Here is a 13010-nt window from a genome sequence, read left to right on the forward strand (position 1 = left end):
CGTTATCAAGAGAAAGAATAGATAAAATTAGCATCAGGAATCGTTGTTCTGAGTTTCAAGAGTTATTTTTAAAAAAAGAAAGAAATAAACAAGGTTTAAAAAAAAAAAAAAAAAAAGGTGTAAGAATCTCTGGGGTTGTATACAGCCCTTATTCTGAGAACTCTGTTTTAAAAAAGCCCTGCACAGTTATGGCAGCTCTAAGGCTGCCTGTGTTCTCAGAGTGAAAGATTACCTATGATTGACTGTCTTGCTTTTTCCCAAATGGAAATTGTAGATTCTCGATGCACAGATTTCCAAGTTGTATAGGAATATACTGCGAAAATGCATTATTTATCTAGTGCATGATCTTACAGTATAAGTAATTAACTGGTATGTAACAAAATGGTGCAAAGAAAGGCCTTGTTTTTTTCTTTTTCAATGAGGCGCTATGTTTTTGGTGATAGGTGGTTTAAAGATATTTAGCTTATGGATCTGTTTTAGGAAACTTAAGCTGCAAGGGATTCTTGTAGATAGTGTTTAATTTGATTTATTTAAAATTCATCTAAGAAAGGGAGGCCTGGATGTGTAATTTTTACCAGAATACATGGGAACCTTGCAAAGAGATGAAAGCCAGTTATAATACCCCAATCATTAGAAATTACCAGTATAACAAAACATAAAATATTTCACTTTAGAATATTTAAGCATAGCTGTCTTTCTTAAGACCTAAGAAGGTAGCTTATTTAAAGGGCTTAAATTTTAAGATACAGGATATATTGCCTTTTTAAAGCTTAGAATTTTATATAAGGAAAGCTTTTATTTTCAATTTTAAATCTGTCAAATAAGTGTGATGTACTTTAGACGTGAACAGAGATGTTCTCCATGATGCTGAATTCAGCATGTAGCTCCTGCAGTTGTTTGCATTTTTAAAGGTGTGTTCTACTAACTGTGGCTGCATTTAGCATGGAAACAAAGGGATTAATAAGTTTCTGGTTTGTTTGTTGTTTTTTTTTTTTTTTTTTTTGCATTTCGAGTTCTCTATAAATTGATGCAAATGGAGCTTACCACCTATAAAAATACATTTAAATTGATTTTTCTTAATTTGAATTTTAGTAATTCGTTACACATTGCTAGCTTTTAAAGTTCTCAATTTCACTGAGACAAAGTGTACAGGCATATCTCAGAGATACTGAGGGTTCAATTCCAGACTACTATAATAAAGCAAATACTGCAATAAAGCAAGTCACATGAGTTTTTTGTTTTCCCAGTGCATGTAAAGTTAAGTTCATACTATATTGTTAGTATGAAATAGCATTATGAAAAGTTTGAAATATCATGAGAATTACCAGAATGTAACACAGAGACATGAAGTGAGCACTTGCTGTTGGAAAAATGGTGCGGATAGACTTGCTTAGTGCAGGGTTGCCACAAACCTTCAATTTGTTAAAAATAATAATAGTAACAGTATATGTGAGGCACAATAAAATGAAGTATGCCTGTACTAAAGTGTTCCATCTCTTTGAATTAACCATTCTGGTTTATAGTAATTTGGTTTCATGTTGTGACATACGCCCTTTGGTATTAAAAACAAGAAATTAAAAAAAAGAACACCTCCATTTGGTTAAAATTATTTTACTAAATGCAAGACTAGTCAGCACATTTAATGTACTTACATTGGTAACTCAGTTACATCCTAACTACTGAGCCAGAGTCCCTTGGTAGCTGAGAGCTTTTGGAAGCTCTGTTAAATCTTCCAGTCTTTTATTTCTTATTATTTCATTCTCTTACTTATCTTGATCTAAATATTGGCCAGTTAGCTATTTTTATTGGCTCTCATTTTGAAGCTTCTCAGATCATGTTTTAATCTCTTGTAGCTTTTTAGCCCCTGAAAAATACATTACTATATAATGTATGGCCATCCTTTAGTAGTATACCATGTAGAAATATTCTTATTACTTAGAGTGAAGAGTGCTAGATATTTAACATTTTAAGTGAAAGGAGTTTGAGATTTGAGGAATTAATGAATAGGACAATTAGAAACTTTTTCATGTGGCACCTATTCATCTGCAAAATGTGAAGTAAAAACTGAAACATACACCTAAGTGAGGGATAATAATTTCCTAGATATTAACTAGGGGGATGCCTTAGTAAAATTGGCACTTTGAAGAAACAGACACAAAGTTGCTAACAGGTAATAGTGAGATTTTTACTGTAAATTATTGACAGAATATGCTTAATTTATAATATATTTTAATTTTGAAAGCTGTTGAGAGAAGAATGTAGAGAAACTAGTCTGTTTCTGAAGCAGTAGAATGGAGTAAGAAAAGAAAAACCTCTATTGTAAACATGTCTATGAGAAGTATTTATAGTTAAACATACTCATACTCCCATGGCTTTCAGCTAAAATCATCAAATTTTAAATTGTTATTTCTTATTTTGCCAATACCTTTTTTCTCTTTCAGTATCATTTTTTGCTTGGCAGAATGTGATGACATAGGGTATTTTATTTGGAAAGCCTTCAGTGAGATGAATTTGCCAAAAGCAATAATGGTTTAAACAATGAATTGGAATTGAACCAGTTTCTAGGTGGATATTTCATTTTGTTGTTGTTGTTGTTAGACTTTAAATATATTGAGCTATTATCACCGTATTTGTGAAGAATTAAACATACCAGACTGTGGATGAAGACTCAGTACTAGTGCCATCATTAGTCATACTTTTTTTTTTCTTCAGTAGATAGTTCTGCTACACCATAGTGATTATATTTTTATGAAGGAAAAAAAAATGTTTTTACAAATAGTAATGCACCAGAGACACCAGGTGATGTTATTGGAATGTCTGCTTGGCAATGCCTTATTGCTGCTTCAGTAAGCTCCCTTTGTATAGATAGGATCTAGGCCAGTTCCAACTGTTATCAAGGTTCCTATGAACATAATAGTTTACAAAGAACTTAAGAGTTCAGACCACTGGCTGAGAACAAAAACTTTTTTTCTTTTTAAACTTTTGGAATTTTTATTTCCATTTGAAGTACCTGGTTTATAAAATCAAATCCTTTCATCATTGCCTTTCTCTTTTAAATTGACTTATTTTGCTGATTAAGCTTAAAGCCTTGGGCTGAAAAAATGTACCAGTTACCAAAATACATCACCTGCTGCTGAGGAAGGATAAATCTTCCCTGTTTTGAGAGAAAGCCCATCATCTCCTTTTAACATACATTGTTTCTCTTGGTGTTAGTGGAAGCCATGTTCATTTCAAAATGGGAAGCCTTTCATGCAGTACCTAGAAACACTTGTTTTCTAGAGAGAAACTTCTATGATTAGGTTATAAATGTTTTCTCTAGTGATTTGTTTCATTTATTGGTTTAATTCTCAAGTGGACCTATGCTATGTAAAGTCTCTCATACTGAGAGTAGTCCATTAAATTTCTAAAAGTTGCACTGCTTTTCATCTTTCAGGTACTTGATAACATCAGGTATTTGGAAGGAGTAAGGTCATAAACTGTTCGTTTCTTCCTTGTACAAAGTGATGGCTTCTAATGCTTATATTTCAAGGTATATTTTTAAAAATCAACAGTCCCTATTAGAGTAAAATTTGGTTTTGATCCAAGCTCCCAATTATATATTTAATTTTTCTGTTGTTGCTGGTGCCTCCTGTTGCATCAGATATAGATTGCCTGCCTCTTTGTAGGGCACCCTTGTGGCACCTTATATCCAACTTGGAGGATAGTATATGGCTGTTTGTGCCTCTACTATCTTTTCAAAAGCCATTTTATAAAAATCCTAGGTAGCCTATTTTAATATTTAAATATATATATTTGTGAAAGATACTTTTAAAGCAGACTTTTTTTTATGTTAAAATTTCCTTATTCCCATTTTTAAGAGTAAATTTAAATTTTCCAGAATTAGTAATTGTCTTTTTCCAGAACAACATAATGAGAAAGTCAGATTGAAGTAACACATAATTCAGAGATAGAAGAAATTCATGTTTGGCTAAAGGAGACAGATGTGAAAGAAAAAATTTGTGTTGTAACAGAAAATTTTTAAATAAAATTGTGCTTTTGTTTCTGTGATTTCTTATTTGCTGCTATAGTAGCTCAGTGTTTTACAGGGCTAATATACAAATCTGGCTCCATTTAAAAGCAAGTACTTTTTAGTGCAATCAGCCTAGAAGGAAACTACGCCACAGTCTTCCAGATGGGTGACTGTTTGCTTTGTTTAGCTGATGCATGCTTTAATATTTTGCCTATAGCCTGGCATCATGGAAGTTTGGGGGGAACTTTTTCATCTTGCCAGTTATAGCATCATGAATCTTTTTGGGCACTGGCATTTTGTGAAACTCTTGAAGGCGGGTGATGGGGGTGGGAATATTAAATTGTGTAGATGAGTGTTTCCATGTCTTCTACCCCTCTTTAGAACCAGATCAGCTCTCTTACTTGTGCCAGTCCCCAACCCATCAGCTTCATATCCAATTGTATCTCATTCAAATATGGCTTTACCTGGTGACAATGGCCATAGCTAAGTTACTTGGCATGTTTGACTTTCAACAATAACAAAAATGATTTTGGATTTTGTTTTGTTTCTTAAAAATATATACAGTGTCAGAATTTCACATTTTATATACTGGTATCTGGCTATGAGTATTTTACAGGAACCATAGTTCTTGGTGACTACACACACACACACACACACACATATATATATATATATTTTTGTGACTTTTGTAAACTAAGTGCCGTTTCAACGTTACAATCATTTTTAGAGTTATTGTAATCAATGTGAATATCATGTTTTTTGAAATCTGTTCTGAGCCTATAGTGTTTGCTTTGTGAACATATGTGTATTGTATATAATATGTATAGTTATTGTACTGAAATATTAGCCTGTTTGATATAAGGAAAGTAATGCATTGAGTACCTTTTTGCTAGCCTGGTTGTTTAATCTTTTTAAAAAAGGTTTAAACTTTTTTTCAAAAAAAAATTTTTTAATTGGCCTTTATTACATGGTCAAAAATAAAGTTGCAGTTAGATGGGGGATGAGCAGGGAGAAAGAAAAAACTAGTTTTCAGTGTCTTTGGATAGAAACATGAGACTAAGGATTTTTATTTGTTTGTTTTTTTTTTTCTCATTAAAGTACCTTATTAATGCTTTATGGAGTAAAATGTCCTGCTGTTATTTTTCATTGGCTGGAAGGAAAATTGGTGGTATTGTGATGGCTGTCACAATAATACATAAATAAATAATTATGAAAAAAGCCATCACAATAATTCATTACTTAAATATTTATTGGGTATCTACAAACTAGAGAAATTTACATTAGACAACGTATGTCAACCTCCTAGGCAAATGAGAAAAGAACCGTAAGTGCAAAGTTTCACCAACACCATCCCCAAGATTGGAAAGGACATAAGGAAGCTAGTAGAAAGGTCAAATCCTAAAGTTCATGGGCAGAGCTACTTCCTGCTTGTGGGTTGCATCTATAGAAGTTGCTCTGATTGTTTCTGAAGTCATACTTTATTGACTAGAGACCTTTTGGGGCCATTTCAGTGACAAGTGTAGATAGTAAAATGAGTACATAGGGAAAAAGACAGCTCATTGCATAGCTAATGTGACTATGAGGGCCTAAAGGAAGGACTCTCTAACTTTAGATAAATCATATGTGGATTTTGGCACCTGGTCCATAGAATGGGAGAAACAGGCAAAGAAAATTACTTCATTGCCTACAAGCTACCAAGATCACTTTAGAGTTAAGTTCAGAGAGGAAAGAGGGTAAATTGTAAGAAATATTTTTCAATGAGTTGCTTGAGTGTTTTTAAAGACAGTATAGTAAACCAAAGTCAGCAAACTATTGGGTTCCTTAGTAGCATCAAACAATGTATATAAGTGCAGAATGTAGAATTTAAAATAATTGTATTCCACAGCTTAATTTCTATATGAATTTGGTACCAGAAATATTCCTTCCAAAGAATGACAGTAAAAGTAATTAACCAAAGTTTGTTATCTCCTCAACCAATAGAATTCAGATTAATAGTTTTGGACTTTCTCTCTTTTGATCTAGAATAAAGTTGTTCTAAGTACTGAAGAAGTTAACAAAATAAAATCAATAACTGATTTGTTTACTTGAATTGTAGGGAAAGAAAATACTTAAAATTTTTATACCTACCTATTCTATGAATGAAAAATGGAGGCCCAGAGAACAAGTCATTGCAGAGACTGGGGCAGAGTTGACATTGAAATCATTTTGCTATACATCCTTACATAATCGTCTCTTGGGACAAAAGTTTCTTTAAGACATAACAAAAAATCACAACCAAATAAAATTCCTACAGTCCATTTCAAATGAAGACTAAAGCAGAAATGTTGCCTTTGTTAGTCCAGGTAACAGTAATATGGGAGGACTTCTGTACATAACTTGTCCAGGAACAGTTCTGTACTGAAGGCAAATTAATCTACTTATAAGACTGGTAAGAATTCCTTTTCATTATGCTCTTATATTTATGAAATACTCATGCTTTTAGCAATTTGGTCTTTAAAAACCCAATGATTTAGCAAAAAAAGTAAAACAAATGTGTGATCCAGACATTTATTGTCCTCTCTACCCATTATAGCAAGACATTTAGATGCACTCTGAAATCTCTAGACTGCAATCAGGGCTGGAATATCAGTGGTCTTAAGTGAGTAGAGTCTGTGTGGACTGTGCTCTCTCTGCCCAAGAAAGAGTTGGAAGAGAAGCCATATCCAGGATCTAGTGGTCTTAAAGAAGTCAGATGTTTAACTTTGATTTACCATTTGAAAAGAATTACTTAGGAACGTTTTCTAAATATGTGTACTGATCAGTTTTGTGTGAGGTTCCCCCCCCCCCATCTAGTTTATACCTCCACTGGGCTATCTTTTTCACCCCTGTTGATAATATTTTCCATCATTTATCCATCCTTACTGATACTAGCTTAATACTAGCCTCCCAACTCCTAGTCTTACCCACTTCTAGTCCATCCTTCACATTACTACATCTTTCACATAATCTTACTGGTCGAATAATTTCTTACAGAATGATCATCACAAAGCTGGTCCCTATTGGACAGAAGTTAAAGATATCCCAACTTTTCCAAACTCCTGTTCCATTCCATCATCTCTAACATCAACTCTTCCTCCTCCCCTTAGTGCTTTCCTTCCCATCATAGGGTTCCTTATTTTGCTGTAACTTGTAATAGAACTTACACACTGCCAAGGAAGTGGCTCATGCAGTGGTGGAGGCTGGGAAGCTGGCAAGTCCCAGATCTGTGGGTCAATCACAGGTCTGTGATCACACCTCACGTGGTTGCAGGGGCTGGCAAACTCAAATTGGCAGGTCATACGACTGGCTGCTGTCTGAAGTCCAGGAGTGAGATGATGATGAACCAAACAAATGCTGGATCCAGAGCAAGAGAGAGGGAACTTTCCCATAATAGTCACATATATACCCTCCAGGAAACTAAGAATGGTGACTTGAGTCATCCCCTCCACCAGGGCGGGACTGAAGATACATCCCATCTAAACAGGCATAGAGGCTAGGATTTACAGTACAGCACAAAATGTTGGACTACGGTTAGAAGGACCATATTAAGCAATTTACTGCACTGTACTTTCTAACCATGTCATTGCCCTGCTGAAAATCTTCGCCTCTGTCTCCCTTGCCTACTCTTCCCAGTCTGCTTTGTCTTACAGATAGACTTTCATGACTCAGGTCAAGCTTCACCCTCTCACCTACTGGCAGTTAGAAGTTAAGGGTCCCTTCTGTTTATTCTCCTAGCAGATTTTGTTTACTCCACCAAAGTACTTCTCAGTCACACTTGTAAATCCTCACACAGTGGTTGGGAGATTTCAATGAATTATATGTGAAATGCTTAAAATAGCACCTGGGATATAATACCACTTGGTTAAGTTTGGTCTTTTATTACTAGTGTTCCTCCCTCACCTGACAATTCATTGAGTCAGGATCTTTGTCTTTTGTTTGTATATCCCTGACATTAGCATAGTACCTAACAGGGGAACTCAAAAACTGTTCATGAGTAAATGGTTGCAAGCTTAATTTACCAGAATGCCCAGGGGATACTTAATTGGGGAACTTTCAGGACAAAACACCTAGAATTATTTTCATCATATACTCTGGTGGTTTGCATAAATTTTCACTTCACAATGTATATCAGAATCTTACTCATCTTCAGATGAGGGTTGAAATAGAAGGCTGGGTGTGTGGACCTATGAGTGAATTCTAAATCCAGTCATCTACTATCAGCCAAGCCAGAATTCCCCAAAACTTGTGCAGAACTCTGTGTCTGCCAATTTTTGTCTTCAAAGGTTTTACTTGCCCATCAAGCCCATGCTTAAAAATCATTTCTTCATGAAGCTTCTTGCACTAGGTTAGGACTTCCTATGAGGCTTACATAACATAATTTTATTGCCGTGGTGATTGATTGTATAGAATCAGTTGGACTAAATTTCAATAGGCTAACTTCCATTAGGACAGAGGCCATATTTGTCTCTGTACGAAGGACCAAAGTGGCCCCAGGCCCAGGGATGGTTGGGTGAATGAAAGCTCTGACCTCAAGAAACTTACGGTCTCTGAAGTGAAAAGAAATAAGTAAAACTGATACAGAAATAACATTGCCATGGGAGAAATATGGAGATGTAAAGGAGAGAGAAAGAGGCCTTCTGGCTAGAATCTTAGGGAAGGCAACATGGAGGAAGTAACGTCTGAACTAGATTAGTATAGGCAGAAAGGGAAAGGGAGACCTCTCCAGGAAATGCATTGAGCTTAAGAGGTAGTGCAGGGAATGAAAGTAGTTCAATTGGCTGAGCACTACAGAATCCCTAAAGAAGAATGGGAAAAAAAAAAAACTTATGTGGAGCCAGATCAAGGAAGGCCTTTAGAATTTGAGCTGTATTTGGTAGAAAATGGAGAATTATTAAACATTTTGGGGCAGAAGAACAACATGATCAGCGTTTGCTGAGGTCACTTAGTAGTTACTTCAGTACTTAAGAGCCCCAAAGAAGGGAGTGGAGCTAGAGAAAAGGGAGTGTATACTCATAACGTCAAGGTTGAAATGAGTTGGGAAGGAGTTTGATGATAGGTGGGCTTGTAATCTGAAGTCCAAGTCTCTGAACAGTGAAATAAATGCTGTGTTCCAAGGAATGTGGGTCTATTTTTTTGACCTCATCAAATTCTTTAGCAGCCTCCCTTTACTTTTGAGGGGAAACACTGTAGTTCTAGAGAAAACAGAGTAAAAATTAGGCAAGGCTCTGAGCTAAGTTCAAGAGTTGATCTCAGAGTTAGGTTGAGGAGAGTGTTTTTTCCCCTAGGAATAGTCTTGCAAATTAAGTTATTTATCTTCCCTTTTCTTCCATTTCCCTCTCTCCACTTAAAGAAAGAAACCTTAAATTTGTTGTTTTCCTGTGTGGCCCTTTCCAACAAAACTCTGTTTTCTATTAGGTTTGTGGAGTTGAAAGTTCCAAAGCCATTTTTATGTTCTAATTTATTCTGCTGCTTGCATTTCCTCATACAGCAGGTTGATGATCTTTCCTACTCTCCTTAATTAACACGAAGTGACAGCTGTGCTAGGTACTGTTTTATGCACTATGAATACAGCAGTGAGCAGGATAACAAAAATCTTACCCTCATGCAGCTTATATTCTTGGCAGTGTGAGGTAGGAAGGGGGTGACCAACGTAAACAAGACATAGTATGTTAGATGGAGGCAAGTGCTAAGGAGAAAAATAAACAGGGAAAGGAGTGTTAATGGATAAGTGAACAATTTTAGATAGGGTGTTAAAATGAGAAAATGATATTCACCAAAGGAGGTGAGGAGAAAAACCATGAGATAAGAATGCTCAGGCAAAGGGGACAGTGAAGATAAGAGCTTGAGAAGGAGTGTGGTTGCCTGACCTGTTCCAAAAATAGGAAGCTGAGTCCCCCACCCAGCTGTATTTTGTTTTAAGGCCTCTATGTGAAGAGACCAGAACAGGCAATGCCAGAGAGCTTGGAAAGTGAGCTAACAGAAAATTATGTTTCCAGGTGGAATCTCTGTCTTTTCCTGGACAAACTCTGAGGAAGCCTATTTCCCCACATAAGCCAAGGAGCAGGTGGTTCAGTTAGAGACTGAGGCACTGGCATTAGTCATAGGTTATGATTTTTTTTTTTTTTTTTAATAGTTCATTCTTCATATCCAAGTGTTTGGCTTATAAAAGGGTTTAAAATGCCATTTAAAAGACCTCTGCCATCTTACCCCAGCTACAATGACATTGATAAAAGAAATTCTTAAAAATAATAAATGTTGGTGAGAATGTAGGAAAATTGGACCCCTTATCCATTGCTTGTGGGACTGTAAAATGGTACAGTCACTATGGAAAATGGCATAGCACTTCCTGAATGAACTAGAAATTATGATCCACCATTCCTAAGTATATGTCCTAAACTCAAAAGGCAAACTCACTGCCATAGAGTCGGTTCTGACTCAGCGACCCCCATTGGGTTTCCAAGGCAGTAAGTTTTTGTGGAAGTAAATGCCCCATCTTCTGCGGAGCAGCTGGTGGGTTTGAACCACCAGCCTAATGGTTAGTAGTCAAATACCTTAGGCATTGTACCACCAGAGCTCCTTAAGTATATGTCCTAAACACCTAAAAATAATGACACAAATATATGCCCACATATGTTCACTGCTGCTTAATTCACAGTACACAGCTGAAGTGCCCATCAGTGAATGAATGGATAAGCAAATTGTGGTACATACATAATAATAAGCATACCAAAAAAAAAAAAAAAAACCTCACTGCCATTGAGTCAATTCCAACTCATAGCAACCTCCATTGGGTTTCCAAGGTGGCAAATCTTTACAGAAGAAGATTGCCCAGTCTTCCTTCCACAGAGTAGCTGGTGGGTTTGAATCGCCAGCCTTCTGGTTAGCAGTCAACTGCCTTAGGCACTACACCACCAGAGCTCCACAATAGCATACAGGCAACCATAAAGAACAATGATAAAAACCTGAAACATAGCAGATAGACCTGGACAGCATAATGCTAAGTGAAATACACTTATAAGGACAAATATTATATGATCCTCTTTTATAAGAAAAGACAAGAATAGATATATAGGGAGAGAACTGTGTTCACTGGTGGTTACCAAAGAAGAGGGAGGATGGGAAAAGTATGCTTTATACAGTACAGACTAGCTATTTTTGATGATGGGAAAAGCGGCACTGTATAAGGATGTAGTGAGCACAGCACAAGCAAAGAAAAAAGGAGCATCTGAGTCCATATGAATGGGTATAGGCAAATTGGTATATGAGGAAGTACAGATGTATACACAGATGAGAGCAGATAGAAATATCTACAGATAGGTGTATATAAATACAAATATGTGGATGCAGTCACATTTATTAAAGACACAACATGGATACTCCTGAGACATAATCAGATGCCTTCCAATATTGGTCTTCTGGGTGTGGAAGCCTTAGGACTGTAGTCTCATGGGACAACTCAATCAATGGATATAACAATTCACAAAAATAATGATCCGTATTCTAGTGAAATGAGTAACATCTGGAGTCTTAAAAGCTTGCAAGTGGCTATCTAAGACACAACTATGGTCTCTACTCATCAGAAGCAAAGCAGTGAGAAAGGTATCCAAGAACTCAAAAGTCTACACAAGCCACAATCTCATCTACCCTGAGACCAGAAGCAACAGATGGTGCCCAACTACAACCACTGATGATTCTAACCAGGGTCACAATAATTTGCCCTGGAATGAATGGGAGGAAAATAATGGAGCAGAACTCTATTTCTTATTTTTAAAAAGAAAGAAAGAAAAAGAAACAAAAACTGGAGAACAGGATTCCCTGAGACTGTCACATGAAACATTGTTTAAACCTAGAGCCAAGCCTATTCCCTGGGATCACCTTTTAGCAAAATAATAGAATGGCACACAAAGGAGTACCTGTAAGATTAGTGTCCTACTTAAAAACCATCAGTATGAGACCAAAAGGTCAACAATTACCAAAAACATGAAAAGATAAGGGAGCAGGGAAACAAGTACTGGGAAGGGAATAAACTAAACAATGTTGATGTATTAAGTGTAACTAAAAAATTTGTGTGGAAATTTTCAAATGGGAACCTAACTTCCTGTGTAAACTTTCACCAAAAACTCAACAAGATATATTATAAAAAAAAAAAAAAAAAAAAAGACCTCTGCCTGCATAGGTACCCAGACATATCCTATCCTCCTAAAAGAGCTGACCACGCATACCCTCCTACAAACATGAAACCCCAGAGAGTATGTCTTAGTTACCTAGTGCTGCTATAACAGAAATAACACAAATGGGTGGCTTTAGCAAACAAATTTATTCTCTCACTGTTGAGGAAGCTAGAAGTCCAAATTCAGGATGCTGGCTCTAGGGGAAGGCTTTCTCTCTCTCTCACCTCTGGAGGAAGGTCATTGTCTCTTCACCTGCTTCCTAGTTCCCTTAGAGATCTCCATGTGCCTTGACATCTATCTTACCCCATCTCTGCTCCTAGCTTGTTTGTTTAATCTCTTTTATATATCAATAGAAAGTGACTCAAGATACACTCTAAACTAATCCTGTCTCATTAACATAATAAAGACAACCCATTCCCCGAAAGGGATTATAACCACAAGCATAGAGGTTAGGATTTTACTGCACGTATTTTGGCGGGACACACACAATCTATAACAGACACACACATGCACATGCACATGCACATAGGCATATATTCTCTGTTTACCAGTAAACTGAAGTGGCTTTTGTGTAAGACACAATTTTTCTTCTACAAGAACTTCCTGGCAGATGAGAAGATGTGCATGACTGCTCTGGGGAGTTTTATTAAGTGCATTTGAAGAGATGTAGCCTTTACAGACATTTCCATGAAGAGGTGAGGTATAAATGGGAAGAAATGTGCATGAGCTTGAAACCAGTTTAGTCTCTCATAGTATAGTGCCTAAGGCACTTGACTGCTAACCAGAAGGCTGGCAGTTCAAACCCACCAGCC

The sequence above is a fragment of the Orycteropus afer genome, unplaced genomic scaffold, assembly GCF_000298275.1.
Source record: "Orycteropus afer afer isolate SDZICR_OR568_19922 unplaced genomic scaffold, OryAfe1.0 scaffold00493, whole genome shotgun sequence".
Classification (NCBI taxonomy): domain Eukaryota; kingdom Metazoa; phylum Chordata; class Mammalia; order Tubulidentata; family Orycteropodidae; genus Orycteropus; species Orycteropus afer.